Source organism: Meriones unguiculatus, chromosome 5, assembly GCF_030254825.1.
Source record: "Meriones unguiculatus strain TT.TT164.6M chromosome 5, Bangor_MerUng_6.1, whole genome shotgun sequence".
NCBI lineage: Eukaryota > Metazoa > Chordata > Mammalia > Rodentia > Muridae > Meriones > Meriones unguiculatus.
In genome coordinates this window covers 121,383,639-121,396,344 of record NC_083353.1, presented here as the reverse complement: position 1 = coordinate 121,396,344, position 12,706 = coordinate 121,383,639, and positions in this window count along the sequence as shown.

The following is a 12,706-nucleotide window of genomic DNA, read 5'->3' as shown; positions in this document are numbered from 1 at the left end:
TTGAGTATGACATTTCATGTCCTCCTGCCTCAGTTTCTTCACTATTGAATGCACTGAGTGTCGCTGGGCATCTAAACCATGAACAGCCCTGATGCTCGGAGACACTAGCAAACAGCTAGTAAACAACTCTCAGCTCCATGCCATCTGTTATTTCACAGCTTGGAACGAGCCAACACGAATGATAGAGGAACGCGGCCACAGTAAAAGTATCAGCCACAAGCAAGGGCTTTCTTTCTCCCTGATGTGCTCTAGCAAGCTCTGAGACCTCTACTGCCAACCTCTCCCAGATGGGCCCATGTTTTTGTGCATGTCTGTCTCGATGCTTAATCCATCACACTGTTATTATCAATCTTCAGGTGATGGCTTTCAGGAAGGTAGGCACCTGGCATTCTCAGCATCGTATCTCCAATGTCAGATGTAAAAAGTTATTTCAAAACACTTGTGGGTATATGAAGGAATCCGTTCTTCACCATAGAGATTCTATCTCAACTCTGAGGACCTCTCTCTCTTCCTCCCCTCCCCCTCTTTCCACCAATCCTCACCTCCATTTCTCTTGCTGGAGTTTGATGTTTGGAATTGTCTGTCAGTAAGCTGAAGGCTTTCCCTTCTGACCCCTTAAGTTGTTTCCTTTCATTATTATCAATTGTTCTAAGGTATCTTTTCCATTAGCCATCTTCTAAATCTTACTTTCTCCATCCTGTGACAATGTAGCTAAAGAGGCTTCAGTGCCCATTGTTAATTTGAGAAACTTTCTTCAATATACCTGGTCCCTCTGAAGCCCACATCTACCCATCTTTCTCCAAAGATCCTTAAATCTTTAAGTAAGTTCCCTTTGCTGCGTTAAGTTTTCCTCTTGTTTTTAGTTTTTTCTCAGAGTAGAGGTGCATAAAGTCTAAGCTGACCTTCCTGGGAGCCAGGCTCTCTTTGATGCCTACTCAGCATCAAAGCTTTTGTTTTGCAAAAGTATCACAAGGCTGAGGATCTGGCTTGCTTCCATGTATGTGGACCTATCTGCATTGCCCACGTGGCATGCCTGGGTTGGCTACCCAGAGGCTATTTAAGCTGTGGGCTGGCTTTCCCCAGGGTCCGAGGATTGTTCAAGGTTCCTGAATAAACTGCATTGAAAAAAATAAAATAAAATAAATAAATGAAAAAAAAAAAAAAAAGAAGGTACACCCTTAACTCTTTTAAAAGAGGAAGGGAATGAAAATTTAAAATAAACATAGCCTGCCTGGGGAAAAAAAAAGTATCGCAAGAAGGAGGTTCCCATCCAAGTACTAACCAGGCTTGACCTTGCTTAGCTTCCGAGATCAGACAAGATCCAGTGTGTTCAGGGTGGTACTCACTTAAAATCGGACATTAACCATGTAGTACTAGATAACCATACCACAATTCACAGACCCAAAGAATCTAAGTAACAAGGAGGGCACAAGGGAGGATGCTTGAGTCTCGTTGAAAAGGGGAAATGGAATAGACAGAGGAAGTGCTTGAATAGCAGAAACAGGGTCGGACAGGGAGTGCTGAGGGAAATGAGGGTAGGAAAGAAGGAGGGGTGGGACTGGAAGGAGAGGAGAGAGGGGGTATGTAAAATTAATTATTTAGTTAATTAACTAATTAATTAATAACAATAAAGGAGGCTCAGCAGCAAATGTATGCCCACTCCACAGGCAGCATTTCTAGCCATATACTGAACTCTGATCACTTGGAATTTAAAATAGAACTCCATGGTCCTCCATTGAAGAGTAATATTTAATCCATGAATTATTTATTTAGCAAGTGCATAGCTTGATACTGTAGAGAATTCCATAGTAAATAACAGTGGTATCTGCCTTAAGATGCCTTATATTCTAACAGAAGTGAACTACAAACATGAAGAACTGCATTGTGGGATAGGAAGTGGCAGTAAAGATAAAATACAACCTGTTAGGCAATCCCAGAGGGCAAGAAGCATTCCGCACTTGATGAGCTAGGAAGGTTTTATCTTTTGAACCTGTGCTTTCATGGAGGGTTGAATTTCAACTTGATGTGATCAGAATAACAAGGCAACATTCTAAGTCATCTCATGATCATTTTAACGCAACAGTGAAATGTCTCTGCCCGGCTGGACCACAAGTACAGAGAGAAATTAGGGAGAGGAAGTGAATGGGGAAAGTCTATATTTTCTTGAAAGCCAATTTGGGGCTATATTTGTGGGCAATGATGATGACCTGGTGGCATTTAATGAGAGAGTAACCTTACATAAGATTTCAGATTAACATGAAAAGTTTTACCAAGAGAAACTGGAGGAATAAAAAAAAAAAAAAAAAACTGGGTATAGTAGTCAGCTTACACTAAATAATGAAACAAACTCCAAATTTTTGAACATTTAACATACATGGTCACAGATGCCCATAGCACATTAGCAGGGGCCCTAGCATCCTACCAGGGATCGCACTGTGCAGGCTCTGCTCTCTGGAAGAACATATAACTTTAACAGAGGAGTAAGAGAGAAGAGAGCACAGCTCACTTCTGCTCACCTCTCATTGGCCAGAGCAAGGATGTGAAGAGCAAGGAGGGACGATGCTTATGAGGTGAGCCGGGACACAGACAGTGCTGCAGATAGCAGAAGCCATGAGGCCTGGGGTGGAATCACAATGATACAAAAGGGAAGGGAAAGAGTTGGCAGCTAAGAGAGAAGGTGGGAAAGATTGGACAGACGGATGGGACTAAGGCAAAAGAGGACTAGGGCTGGGCACTGGGTGTAGCCTTCCGGAATCCAGAACACATTATCCCCCTGTGCTTCAGGCCCTCTCTTTTGTAAAATGGGAGTGATAGCCTTCCTCATAGTGTCGTTGTGGGGATTAACTAGAGACAGTGTCTGTAAAGCATTTAAGGCTCTTGAAGAAGGCACTTTAAACACAAAATAATATCTATTACAGTTGGCTTATTTGTGGGGAAAAAAAAAATCTCTGACACAAAAGAGAATAGGGAGTCACCTGCCCCTGCTGCTTACTGGAAAGATGCTTTCCTCAGATAGTCACCAAAGGGCAATGGATCATTCAACAATTCACTTGAGGACTGCATTAGTTCTGTTTGCCATTGCCGAGGAACCTCATTAGGGTCACCTTCGCAGAGTCCAGGTGGGTTCGCCTGCACTAGCATTCCAGGATCGCTCTCAAAAGCCTGCCAACTCCAGTCACCTCTGTCTCCTCTCACCTTATTGGCCCCACCAGCTGATCCTCACCCTTCTATCTTCACCCACTCCCAGTCCACCCATAAAATCTATTCAATTTCTTCTTCCCAGGGAGATCCATGCATGCCCTACAGAGCCCTCCTCTGTACCTAACGTCTCTGGGGCTGTGTATTGTTGCTTGGACCACTTATAAGCGAGTACATACTAAATTTGACTTTCTGGGTCTGGGTTACCTCACTCAGGATGATTTTTTTTCTAGTTCCATCCGTCTGCCTGCAAATTTCATGATGTCGTTTCTTAAAAACAGCTGGGTAATAGTCCATTGCACAAGTGTAGCATGTTTTCTTTATCCATTCTTCTGTTGAGGGGCATGTAAGTTGTTTTCAGTTTCCGGCTAGTTTGAATGAAGCTGCAATGAACATGGTTGAGCAAGTGTCCTTGTGGTAGGATGGGGAGTCCTTTGGGTATATGCCCACAAGTGGTACAGCTGGATCTTGAGGTAGACTGATTCCAAATTTTCTGAGGAACTGGTGTATTAATTTCCATAGTATCTATACAAGTTTGAATTCCCATCTGCAATGGAGAAATGTTCCCCTCATTCCACATCCTTGCCAGCAAGAGATGTTGCCTGTGTTATTGAACTAAGCAATTCTGACATGTGTAAGGTGGAATCTCGGAAAGTAGTTTGGATTTGCATTTCCCTGCTGGCTAAGGATGCTGAACGTTTCTTTAAGTATTTCTCAGTCATTTGAGTTTCTTCTATTGTGAACTCTTTGTCACAGTCTGAATTCATTTTTTTTAAATTTTATTGTTATTTTTTTGACACCTAGTTTCTTGAGTTCTTTACAAATTTTGGATATCAGTCCTCTGTTAGATATGGGGTTGGTGGAAATATTTCCTCACTATGTAGGCTGCTGCCTTGTCTGATTGACAGTGTCCTTTGACTTACAGAAGCTTTGCAGTTTCAAGAGGTCCCAATTATTGTTGCTCTTAGAGCCTGTGCTATTGGTGTCCTGTTCAGAAAGTCCTCTCCTGTGTCGATGAGGTCAAGGCTATCTCCATTTTTTCTTCTAACAGGTTCAGTGCATCTGGTTTTATGTTGAGGTCTTTAATCCACTTGGACCTGAGTTTTGTGCAAAGTGATGAATGTGAATCTTTTTGCGTTCTTCTACACCCAGACATTTAATTTGACCAGCACCATTTGTTGAAGATGTTGTCTTTTTTCTAGTATATATTTCTGGACTCTTTATCAAAAATCAGGTGTCCATATGTGTGGGGGTTTATGTCTCATCTTCAATTCAATTCCATTGATCCGTGTGTCCAATTTTATGATAATACCATGTGGTTTTTATTATTATAACTCTGTAGTGCAATTTGAAATTAGAAATATTGAGACTTCCAACAGTTCAGGATTGTTTCAGCTGTCCTAGTTTTTTTTCCCCCTATGTAAAGTTGAAAGCTGTCTTTTCAAGGTGTGTAAAATGTTGTGTTTGAATTTTAATGGGGATTGCATTGAATCTGTAGATTGCTTTTGTAGGATGGCCCTCTTTACTATGTTAAACCTACTGACCCATGAGCATGGAGGTCTTTCTATCTTGCAATATATCATCTTCAGTTTTTTTTTCTTCAAAGATGAAGTTTTTATCATAGAAGTATTTCACTTGCTTGGTTAGAGTTACCTCAAGGTATTTTGCATTATTTTAGGTTATTGTGAAGGGTCTTGTTTTCTTGACTTCTTTCTCAGTCCTTTTGACATTTGTATTATAGGCAGACTACTTTTTTTTTTAATTTGATGTTAGTTATAGGCTTGATGTAAATTTTCCTTATTGTATTTAGGCATATTCTTTGTATCCCAAATCTCTCTAGGACTTTTATCCTGAAGGGGTGTTGGATGTTTGTCAAAGGTCTTTTCTGCATCTAATAAGATGATCATGTGTGTTTTTTTTTTCTTTCAGTTTGTTTATGTGATGGGTTACATTGGCAAATTTTCATATATTGAACTATCCCTGCATCTCTGGGATGAAGCCTACTTGATCAAGGTAGATGATCTTTTCGATGTGATCTTGGATTTGTTTTGCAAGTATTTTATTGAGTATTTTTGTATCTATGTTCACAAGAGAAATTAGTGTATAACTCTATTTCTTTGTTGAGTCTTTATGTAGTTTGGGTGTTGGTATAATATTCTTGTGGAATGTACCCTTGTTCATTCAAATGCTGATTTCTCTCCCCTACTATCTGATTTCAATCCAGACATTGCATTGTGAGCCTTATTCTAGGCATCACCTGTCTCAAGTTTGTATAAACATGCCACCATTTGTCCTCTATATTGTTAATTAAACAACCAGCCCCAATGTTGTGCAATGGTGTGAATAAAGTGAGACATTCTGACCAGAGGGGAAGGGAAGGAAGCTAGTGGGATGAGAGTAGGAGTAGACAATCCAGAGGAGAGGTCTTGGAACCACATGGAGAGATGGACCTGACCTAAGATATGACTAAAAGCAAGTATAATGGGTGAAATCTGAATGGCAGGAAACTATGTGGGCTTGGAGGTTTAGGATGGAGTAACTATTGCCCAGCATTGTGCTCTAGGTTAATTAAATAATTCCCAGTCTCTGTGTGGTGATTTGGGTATATAGCTGGTTTAGGACTAACCGCTGCTTAACTAAAATATATATCAATAATTAATATTAATAACCCACAACATTTGGGTATCCGGGTATATGTGGCCTCATAAGATGAATTGGGCAATGTGCCTTCTGCTTCTATTTTGTGGAGTAATTTAAAGAGTATTGGCGTTAACCCTTCTTTGAAAGTCTGGTAGACAACTGTGCTAAAATCATCTGACCCTGGGCTTTTTTTGTTTGGGGGTCTTCTAATTACTGCTTCTGTTTCACTAGGGGTTTTAGGTCTATTTAGATTGTTTACCTGATCTTGATTTAATTTTTGTAAGTGGTACTTATTGAGAAAATTATGTATTTCCTTTAGAATTTCCAATTCGGTGGAGTACAAGTTTTTAAAGCAATGCTCTTATGATTCTCTGAGTGATCTGGGTATCTCTTGTTACGTCCCCCATTTCATTTTTTATTTTGTTAATTCGGGTATTTTTTACTCTGTTTTTTAGTTAATTAGGATAAGGGTTCTCTATCTTATCAATTTTCTCAAGAAACCAACTCTTTGATACATTGATTCTTTGTAATGTTCTGTTTTGATTTTATTGATTTCAGCGTGCAGTTTGATTACTTTTTGCTGTCTACCTGTCTTGGGTGTGATTACTTCTTTTTGTTCCAGAATTCTCAGATGTTAAGCTGCTGGTATAATAGCTCTTCAATTATTTTTAGTTAGTGCCTCTTAGCACTATTTTCATTGTGTTCCATAAGTCTGGGTATTCTGTATATTCATTTTCACTGAATTCTAGGAAGTCTTTAATTTCTTTCTTTATTTCTGTCTTGACTCATTTTTCATTCTGTAGGGATTTGTCCAGTTTCAAAGAGATTTTTAAGCCTTCTGTTGTTTCTCTTTTTATGTAGCTTTAATTTGTAGTGATCTCATAGGAGCAGGCAGTTATTTCAATTGTCTTGTATCTTTGAGACTTGTTTTGAGTATGTGACCAGTTTTGATTATTATCTGGCAAGTAAACTTTATTTCTGGTCCAATATATTTAGCATTCTGTGTGCTTCTTATACCTTCTTAGACATTTCCTTCTTTAGGTTAAGAATATTTTCTTCTATGATTTTGTTGAAAACCTTTTCTGGGTCTTTGAGCTGAGATCCTGCTTCTTCCTTTATTTCTATTCTTAGGTTGTTCTTTTCATGGTGTCCCAGATTATTTATTTATTTACTTATTTATTTATTTATTTTAGTCAGAGGTCATTCACTTGTATCCCAGCCGTAGCCCCCTTCCTCTTTCCCTCTCAATCTCACCCTCCCTTCCTCATCTCCTCCCTGCCCCTTTCCAAGTCCACTGATAGGGGAGGTCCTCCTCCCCTTCCATCTGACCCTAACTTATCAGATTTCTTGATGCTTTGTGTCAGGAGATTATTAGACTTAACATTTTCTTTGACTGATGTACTGATCATTACTTCTATCATATCTTTAATGCCTAAGAGTCTCTCTTCCATCTCTTATATTCAGTTCTCGAGGCTTTCTTCTGTAGTTCCTGTTTGAATTAGTATATTTTTCATTTACAGAATTCTTTCCTTTTGTGTTTTCTTTACTGATTCTGTTTCCCTTTTCAGGTCTTAACAGTTTTATTCATTTCTTTCAACTGTTTGTTTGTGGGTCTTTTTTTTTTTTTTCTGTAAGAGATTTATTTATTATTTCCTCTATTTTTTAATGTGTGTGTGTTTCCCTGGCTTTTTAAAAAGGATTCATTCATTTCCTTACACTGTTGTGTTTTCTTGGATTTCTTAAGGGATTTATTAATTTCCTCTTGAAGGACCTCTACCATCATCATATAGTTGGTTTTAAGGTCATTTTCTTGTGGCTAATCCATGTTGGAGTACTGATGTAGTAGGATAGTTGGGCCCTAGTGGGGACATACTGTCTTTGGTTGTTGTTGATTGTGTTTCCACACAGTTGTTTAGGCATCTGGGTTTGGGATAATTATAAGTCTAGGTGCTGGTTTCTGGATTTGTCTTTATTGAGTGGGTGTTTTGTTCCTTGGTTTCTATTTCCTCCCTGGATTTTCAGTGAGTGTGATGATTGTGTCTTGCCTGTTTTTGTAGCCTGCTCAGCTGGTGTGTTTACAGGGAATGCCTGCTGGTATTGGAAGCTGGGATACTGGGATGGACTGGAAAAAGGAAGGTTGGAGAAGAAGGTCTTTGTGATCCCTTGGTGATAAGGTCATGGGGGAAAGGGAGACCATAACAGATCTCATGCTACAGATCTTGGTATGAAACCTTGGGGGATCAGATCTCAGGAGCAGTAAGAGAGGTGTGAGTCTGCCTTCAGACTACTTGTTTCCCTGGGAGGAATGCCCCTTGGATTAGCAGGGGTTGTCCTCTGGGGCTGGGGTCTTGGACAAAGCCACAAGTTAAGAGAGAAAGGTTAGAAGGGAGGATTTGAGATGGGACCAGGGGAGCAGAGAAGGTGCCAAGGGTGTTCTGCTGCAGAGATGGAGATGGGGGATTGGAACTGGGGGAACAGAGAGAGAATAGGAGATCTGATTGCAGCCTACTTTATTTTCTGGCAAGAATGGTCTGCCTTCCCGATGGTGAGTGCTCTCTGTCACGAACAATTCCACATTTGGCTAAGGCTGAGGATCTGGCTTGCTTCCATATATGTGGACCTATCTGCATTGCCCACGTGGCACGCCTGGGTTGGCTACCCAGAGGCTATTTAAGCTGTGGGCTGGCTTTCCCCAGGGTCCGAGGATTGTTCAAGGTTCCTGAATAAACTGCATTGGAAAAAAAAAAAAAGAATGGTCTGTGGGTTTTCAGAGAGTGCCTGCTAGAGTTGGGAGCTGGAAAAAGCAACAAATGGGGGAAGGGAGGTTAGAAAAGGAAGATCTTCTGTGAGATCCACTGGAGATAGAGAGAAGGGGAGGGGAGGGGAGGGGATGAGAGGGCAGCAGGAAGGCTACCATGGTGCTTTGCTTCAGAGCTGAGGATAAGACTGGGAGATTGGATCTAGGGAACAGAGAGGGAAGAGAAGGCCTGTGGAGAGCCTACCTGATTTTCTGAAGCTCATTAATTATGAATTCAAATGAATTAACAAAGATGTTTAATGACAGTAAAATCATACTTTCTGCAAAATAGCAAAAGTAATTATGAGGGGACAACTCAGCAAGTGCAGAAAAGTGTGTTGCTATTTTTCTTTAGCTTTACATTTCATGGTAGTGATTATATCACTCTTCCCACTGATACTTGGCATCCGCCCAGGATAAAGGGTTCATATACTTTTTTTCTGTGGGGATTTTTCATATCTTTTTAAAATTGAATATGAAACCTGAATGATTTAAGAACCCCTTACTTAGATTCCAGTAAACAACAGCAATGAAAAGATGTCGCAAAATATTCCACTTAGGATCTATTGATTATTAAACAAAAATCTCAATCCCTTTAAGTTGTTATTCAGAATATTCCAAAGACTCCCCAAACAATATAGATTATTGCCATTTTTCTTGGTTCCCCCCCCAAGAAAAACTAAATGATAAACCCCCTTGCTGAAGTCATCACATACTTTGGTTACAAAATACAGAGACGTCAACCTGGATCTGGACTGGAAGCTTCCTTCCTGCTGGCCGCTGTCCTGGTGCTGGTGTGCAGGCAGCCAGGAGAGGAAAATCAGCAACAACCTTTTACAGCTGTGAACTTCGGGTGCTGCAATACGAGACATACCCGCTGGTCCAATAGTTGTTCAGCTGTTACGGGGTAACCAACTGCTTTCTGATTGGCTCTCAGGCCCCTTCCATAGGAAAGAATTCATAAATGATTCTGTGGACTGGAGAAAAACGCTACTGTCAAAAACCAATGTCTAGGGATCTCGTAGACTCAAGGGTTAACCTATTATTGTTTTGCTAAGAGACTGCATTGTCAAATTGCCATATATACATATACACACACACACACATATATATAATAAACATGCATATGTATGTATGTAGGTATGTATGTTTAGACATAATGTGAGCATAGAGTAGTGCTACTCTCAGCCGTGGTCAGAGCTTTTCTTTGCAGCAAACGTCGGTTAAGAGGGGTGGTCAAGGTGCAGAGAACAAGTGACTGTTGGGCCTTCTGTGGTACACCTGTATAATTCTCTCTAAGGCTCACAGAACATTATGGGAAAGTGGGCAAAAGAACGTAAAAAGCATATTGCGGGGGAGGGGGTGTGAGACAGCGCCTGATGGGTGAGACATGGCTGTGGCACCCATAAGCTCACAGCAGCTGTGGCTTTCCGCACACACGCTTTAGCTCACCTATAACGGTCATAGAAGAGAAAGGCTCCTCCCAGGAGAAGCACTAACAGGTTGAGGGTTCCTAAAGAAGGGAAATCATTGTCTTCCATGGTGTGGCCACTGGCGAGTTGGCCATGGTCTAGTGATTAATTTTAAATCCGGCCCTTGTGGGCGTCTCTGATTAAACCCAGAGGGCTTACAGCCACAACAAGAACAAGAAGGTGTGATGGGGCCTTATTGGGAGAGGCAGGGGTTTGGGTGAATGGAATACGGCCAGATCTACATATAAGAAATTGTCAAAAACTAAAGTAATCAAAACATCTGTTTAGAAACCATCTAAGGATAACCATGCATGTCAGTGGTAGAACACTTGACTTCAAGCCCCCAGACCCTTGATTCAGCCTCCATTGCCACAAAATTAAACAACGCCCACCAAGAGATGTTCTTCTGTGACCGTCTCTGTAAACCAGTAAGATCCAGGCACTAACAGCATTGGACTTTTGATTCCTTCTTCTGTCACTGGGGATTTCTGATCTATGTCCAGACCCCCAGGTTCGGGCCTTTATCCACTCATGGTTCTGCAAGACAGAGGTCATAAGACACGCTGACGTCTTAAATACCAGGGGATGGAAAGTGAAGGTCCAAGATCAAGACACTGGCAGGTTCAGTGTATAGTGGGGATCCAGTTCTCATGAACAGCACCTTCTTTAAAAAAATAGTTGCTTATTTTAGGTGTATGGGGGTTTTGCCTGCATGTATGTCTGTGCACCTTGTATGTGCCTGTCACCCTTGGAGGCCTGAAGAGAGCAACAGATCCCCCAGGAGTAGAGTTACAGGTGATTATGAGCTGTCATGAGGGTGCTGGGAACCAAGCCCAGGCGTTCAGGAAGAGTAGCCAGTGCTCTTATCCACCCAGCCATTTCTCCAGCCTCATATGTCACCTTCTTGGTGCACTCTCAACAGGCGACAGTGGCTAGCCTGCTTATTTCTATGTCTACTGTAAGACCACTAGTGTCAATGATCAGGACCTGTGGTCTGCTCTTTCCCCAATTCCCCATCCCTAAACAGTATCACTCTAAAAAGTTTTGTCAATATCTAAATGGGGGAATGGTGCACAAACTTTGGCCCACTGCACTTTGTAAAAGTGAATGGAGATCAGTGATGCTGGGATCATTTTTCAAAAACGAAATGCATGCTGAATATGTTACTGGTTACCTTCCACAAAACATTTTTCTGAGCTTTAATCCCAGCCTGCTCCTACCTAAAGGTGATAACAGGGATGAAATGGAGCCAAAGAGATAAATGTAGTCTTAGAAAATTGGAAGGCACCATTTCTACCACCCACATTTCTTGCCTTGGCAAGAAGGACTTTTGCCTCATTGTGTAGGTAAATGACCTATATCCTCCACCCCCAGCTTTTGCCTCAAGGAGGCCTCCTTGCAAGTACTGCCCTTGTCAATGAAAGACCTTGTGGAAAGCTACCTAGTGCATAATCAGATTGTGTGGGGGCTGTGGGCTTTGTCCTCATCCCTGTCTTCACCTGGTCCCAGATGCCAATAAGAGTCTGAGACAAACAGTATCTTTAACTGCCCTTTGTCAAGGGCTGCTTTCTCCCCAGAGACAGACTCTGCTGAGGCGTATTTGAGCTGGATCCAGCAGACCCAGAAAATATGGTGAATGAGAGAGCCAGCTCTTCTGGCAGGAATAAGGAAACCAGCTTTCATGCTCAACAAGGGGCCTATCCCAATAAAGTCCAAGCACATTGTGCCACAGCTGAGAAAATGCCAAACACAGCCAGCTTTCCAGAACACCGACAAAGATAGTGATACTGTCACAGTGCCCTCAGCCCTCATTATCAAGGCTGACCCCAATAGAGACGTCTCCAGCCCTGGCTGGAACATGGAAACAGATCCACAGAGCATACTGAACAAGTCTTCATCACAATGATTTAGATGTAAAAATAACCTCCCCTGTAGATTCGTGTGTCTGAACATGTGGTTCCCAGTTTGTAGAACTGTTAGGAAGTAGGATTGCCGTAGGGCAGACATTGAGATTTGTAGAGTAGACCCACTTCCTATCCACTCTCTGCTTCCTGGTCCCTGTGACCAAGTCTTCTTGAGCTCAGCCATAGCCACAGATCTTCCTACTTCTGTGCCTTCCTCACTCTGATGGGCTGAACCTCAAGCCAAGTCAAAGTTGCCTCTCTTCAGCTGCCTCTTGCTGGGTATTAGGTCACAGTGGTGAGAAAAGTATGCAATGCATGCATTGTAAGAGAAAGCCTCCAAGGATGGGGAGATGGCTCAGCTGTGAAAGTGTTTGCCATGACAAACTTTAGGGCCTGAGTTTAGATACCCAGAATCCATGTAAACAACTGGGTGCAGCAGTAGATGCAAAAGCCAGTGCTGGGGAGGCAGGGACCAGAGGATCCCTGGGCTCGCTGGCCAGGTACTCTAGCCAAATAAGCAAATTCCAATTTCAGTGGGAGATCTTATCTCAAAAAATAAGGCAGAGGGCACAGAGAGAGACTCCAGTATCTGCATTGGTCTCCGGCTTCCATACACACATCGCTCCACTTGGCTTTCTCACTCATATTTAAACAAACACATGAGCTTTTGCATGAACACACACCTATGCATGCAG